The following is a 5567-nucleotide window of genomic DNA, read 5'->3' as shown; positions in this document are numbered from 1 at the left end:
CATCTTACTGTCCTATTCTGTACTACATAAATCCTACAAGTATCGCCATACTCTTGATAAATAATGTACAAAATGATATTAACCAAGTATATCGAAATTAAATCGTTGAGGAAGAGGTGTGTGGGAGCTTCCTTAACCGACGAGAATACCAGTCTAAGAGAATATGTAACAATATCTATATCACAGATGTAAATCTTAGCGTTTCTCTGTGATGGAGATATTGTATTGTGATTCTGAGTTGCGCATATTAGGTTTTTTATTTATCTTTTTTTTTTTTTTTTTACTACACTTTCTACAATACCCCTTTTATTCTAACTTGACCTAAAAACTGCCATCTCTTCATCTTTAATGCTCAGTCATAATATTCCATTAACATTAGAGTACGATGCTAGTCACGAAGAAGCTGCGATGGAAAGGATGTTGAGCCGTAGTCTTGTCTTTTTCTGCTACTGACCTAATTGAAATAATCTGTATAAGGACGAAAAACTGGGCCAAGTTGAGGTGAAACGACTGTCGCAATTGTATTTAGTTTGGAAGAGATTTTCAGGCTTGTAGGGGATAGATTTTTGCCTTTGTTATAACTTTGACAACCAGGTGCTGTGTTAACTTCACAAAAATGCCTGACAATAGAAATATGAAAATATATAACACGACATGTTAATGAAAGGGACAAAGGTGTAATAGGTAAAAATAAATCGCTCAGGACGAGATGACAGTAGGTGTAATAGATAATACGAAACACAGTCTGTTTGTTAATCTGTCTCTGTCTTTTTGTCTGACTGTCTGTATATCTATATATCTGTATATTTATCGATCTCTCTTTTCATCTGTCCATCCATCTACCTATCTACGGTATCTACTGTGTATCTGTCTACGTGTATCTCTATTTGTCTGTCTATTTATGTCTCTATCTCTCTTGATAAAATGCTATAAATCTTTAGCTTCTGTGGCTTGGTGAAGTTGTATTGTTCTAGTGTGCTGAGTATAATATATTAACCCCTTCAGTTCAACGAGACTTTTTCGATTTTTTTCTTGCCTTCTATAAACTACCTTAGCCCAGAAGAAACCTTTCCAACAGGAGGGGTTAAAAATAGTCCCCATTAACCCCCTTACCATTAGGGGTCCTCTCCTAACTAGAATGTACAGTAGACGTCAAGAGGCAGAAGGAATTAATTACAAAAATAAATCGCCTAATACATTGAGTCAAGGCTGCTGTTGAGTCAAAATAAAAAGCTGAGGAAGGTGTCTCAAAATCTCCAGAATCAATAGCAAAAAAGAACTGCAAATCCCGGAGTTCGTGTGGGCTGAAGAAATCGTACTATGATATCTGCGTGACCAATGAGGAGCAGATCCGTTCTCCTTCCCCCTCAATGTCAGCCAATGGAGTGGCAGGAGGTGTGGAGGCCAAGATTATTTAAACTGCCCCACCTGAGGCCTGAGATTCATTCGGCCATCGCATCTCCAGGCGATCACATCCTCTTCCCTGCCCCCCTCACCAACAACGCATACTGTAAGCCATAAATATTCTCAGTGGTTTAGGACAATGTTTTCTCAGCCTTCTTCAGAGACAGTCACAAGCTGGAACACCACAGTAGACCAGCCAGACATGCTGAACGTAGACATCATTACACACAAAATAGCCCACAATACTTCTAGAATCGACCCTTTTTCCTGCTTTTTTCACATTTAAACCAAAAATCCTGAGCTCTCATCAGCCAGGGAAAGGACAGAATGAGGAATACTAAAAGTGTATAAAAATATGGTTCATCTCATCTTTTGCTTTGACTGCAGCAGCCTACTTGAAATCTGTCTCTACCTTCCCTCCCATCCTCTTTTTCCTTAGTTTAATCAATGCATTTTATTATGGGTATTTATATTTTTCAGTGGCGTAATATTTTCGTAACACCTATTCCTAAGCGGAATGTCCTGAAGGCCTCATAAACCTGTTATAGCATTATTTAGGGGACTTCGTAAAACGTTTTCCATAGCTTTTTTTTTTTTCCTTACTACACCTTAAATATGCTCTCTTTAGGATTCATAGTACACCAAAAAGCACTAATTTCTCTCCTTCCCCCCCACCCCCTCCAGTACTAGCCAGTCCAGGCCAGTGACGACCGGTCGACTGAACACCCCACACCCACTTCCTCTACCCCAACCCCAGTGTAAATGTTGGATAGATATGGAACGGCCAAAGCTGGCGATGTTACAGTGTGTTAGTATTGTATTTATAGACAATCAGAACCAGTTGGGGTAAGTATATAAATGTATTTAATGTGTAAAACTGTGATGTTAACCACAACATTAGATATGCACGAAAATGGAAGACAGTGTATTATGTGTTATTGTCTACATACTTACGTCTTATATAATAACGTTACAAAGAAGTATAGTATTATGAACAATGTCTGATGAAAAATGTGATGTCTCATCTCACCCATTCTCGCTCCCACCTCCACCATCTTTCCGAGTTACTGTCAGCACCAAACGCCTCTCCTACCTTCTCGTCTCCCACTCCCACCCTGAGTTAACCAACATAAACTAAGATAATGAGGAAATGATCCGTCAGGTATTGATCATATTTATGTCATCATACACCTCTGTATTAACCACCAGCAGATCAATAACACACAATACTTCGGTATACCTGCCAACTGTTTTATTCTATTTTAAGAGTAACGTGACACACACACTGTGAGTTGGACCTTGTGTGACAGGAATATATGGTGGTTAATTTATAACATGTGTGGTTTTGGATGTCCATTAATTCATATTAACATGGTAGTTTAAGCCTTACATAAGGTTTATGTTCCTCTTTTTAGTGATAGGTGGTGGCGACCATCATCCACTCACTTGATGTAGTGCTGCCTACTTCATCCTTTGCCTTTATCATTCTTTTTCTGTGCCTGCCCTCCTCTCGTCCTATTTCTCCCATCTTTCCTGTCACTTCTTTTTGCTTTTCTTTCCTTTACAGGTGGCTTTACATTGAGTGACAAGGCAAATGGTTTCCTGTAAGCCAAGACACCATTTACAAAGCTGGGTGGTAACCATATAACCAAACCATACGTGCTCCCTACGTGTCAACAAGTGGGATGGCGGATGGTTAGTCCCCCTCTCCGTAAAACAAATAACTCAGAGTCAAATGGCCACCCCTTACGGGATTATGGCGTCTGGCAATAGATAGATAGATTATTGCATTAACCTAAAGAATCAGGCATCGGCTCTGACGAACCACACTCTCTCAGTGTCATTAAATATATGACTGAATGTTATTCAGTCGTATACATAATGACATTGTGTCACTGTTGTGACAAGAGGTCGGTATATTTTCGATAAAGCAGATAGTTTATGGTTCGTCAGAGCAGATTCCTGATTCATCTTGTTAATACAATATTGATAGGAACATAAACCTTACATAGTTATAATGTACGGCCTAAACTGCCATGTTAGTATGAATTAAGGGACACCCAAAACCACACATAACCTGTGTTAATGATAAACAACTGTATGTCCTTGTAACACAAGGTCCAACTTGCAGTGTGTATGTCACGTTATATCTTAAAGCAGGATGAAATAGTTGGCAGGTATACCTAAGTATTGTATGTTATTGATTTGTTGGTGCTCAGTACAGAGGTGTATGATAAATATGATCAATACCTGACAGATCATTTCACCGTTAACTTTGTTTTTGTTAGTTAACAGAGGGTGGGAGTGAGGGACAAGAGGGAATGAGGGACGTTTGATGCAGACAGGGACCCAGAGAGAAGGGTGGTGGAGGTGGGAGTGAGAACAGATCAGCAAGTATGTAGACAATAACACATAATACATTGTAAGTCTTTCATTTTCGTACCTTTCTCATGTTGTGGATAACAGCACAGTCTTATGCATTAAATACTTTTGTATGCTTACTCTTACTGGTTTAGATTGTCTATAAACACAATACTGACACACTGTAACGTCACTAGCTTTGGCCGTTCCACATCTATCCGACAACGTATACGCTGGGGTTGGAGCAGGGGAGGCGGGTGTGGGGTGTTCAATCGCCCGGTCGTCACCGGCCGCGAGTTCGGCTGGTGGGGGGGGGGGGAAATGAGTGTTTTCGGGTGTACAATAGACCAATTTCTAGTTACGTAGGTTTCACTGCTAAGTTTATCCTATCATAAGCTTTAACCCCTCAAAACTCTAGCACGCCAAGAGTTTGTAAGATAGGTACATTTAATAATTACATCTATCTATATATCTATCTTCTGCCAGACTCTTTAATCCGATACGGGGTGGCCACAAACAATTCGCCTCCACGTCGCCCTGTCCCTCGCCATTTCACGGTCCTGCTCCCAACTCATACCCCCCCTCTCTCATATACCTCTCCACTCCATCCCTCCATCTCATCCTTGGCCCCTCCCTCTGCCCCTCCACCTCACTCACATACACTCTCCTCGTCCGTCTCTCACTCTGCAACCTCTCCACATGGCCAAACCACCTCAGTGTGTTTTCACCTAACACATCCTATCACATCTATATCCACACCACAATGCTCCTTCACATCCTTTATTGTCAATCTGTCTCTCCATGTGATTCCACAGGCTCCTCTCAAATAACTCATTTCCACAGCTCTCACTCTTAACTTGTGTCACTCCAACAACGTCCAAGCTTCACTTCCCTTTCATATAGTAACTTTTTCACTTCCATGCTCACTTCCCTGTTTCTTATCACTGCTTTCAAGGAACCAGCAAACTTTCTTCCTTGCTGTATCCTTTCAAGCACTTCACCCTCCAAACTTCCATCCTTGCTCATCACACTACCCAAGTACTTAAACGTACTCACATTTTCCATTTCCTCATCATCCAGCTTCACTGTACATTCACTGACTTCACTTCTCTCGAAGACCATAACGTTACTCTTCCCTACATTCACCTTTAGATTCCGTTTCTTACACACTCTCCCAAACTCATTCATCAAGCCTTGCAGTTCACTTAACAACACAGTATCATCTGCAAACAACAGTACAGGGAGTTTCCAAACACTGCCCTCTCTCATTAGGGCCACTCCAACATCCACTGCCCTACCTTGTATCTCCTTTATAACCCCATCCATGTACAGATTGAACAACCATGGAGACATGACACATCCCTGTTTCAACCCAACCTTCAAATAGAAAAATTCACTCAGTTCACTATCCACACGCACTGCAGCCTTAGTACCCTCATACATACTCTTCACAGCATTCAAGAACTTCCCATCTACTCCATATATTCTTAATACTTTTCACAATCCTTGTCTATCCACCCTGTCATATACTTTCTTCAAATCCATGAAGGCCGCATACAATTTTCTTCCCTTCTCTAGAAACTTTTCCACTAAAGATCTAAGAATGAATATCTGATCTACACAACCTCTTCCTTTCCTAAAACCTCCCTGTTCTTCTCCAACTAATTCCTCTGTTATTTCCCTAACTCTGTCAATAAGAATCCTACCATATAGTTTTCCTATTACACTAAGAAGACAAATGCCCCTATGTTTACCACACACTCCTTTTTCCCCTTTCCCTTTGTATAAGGGAATAATTATAC

This window comes from Coenobita brevimanus, chromosome 40, assembly GCF_032717465.1.
Source record: "Coenobita brevimanus isolate Jiangsu-jjx chromosome 40, ASM3271746v2, whole genome shotgun sequence".
NCBI lineage: Eukaryota > Metazoa > Arthropoda > Malacostraca > Decapoda > Coenobitidae > Coenobita > Coenobita brevimanus.
Note: the sequence above shows the minus strand (reverse complement) of the source record.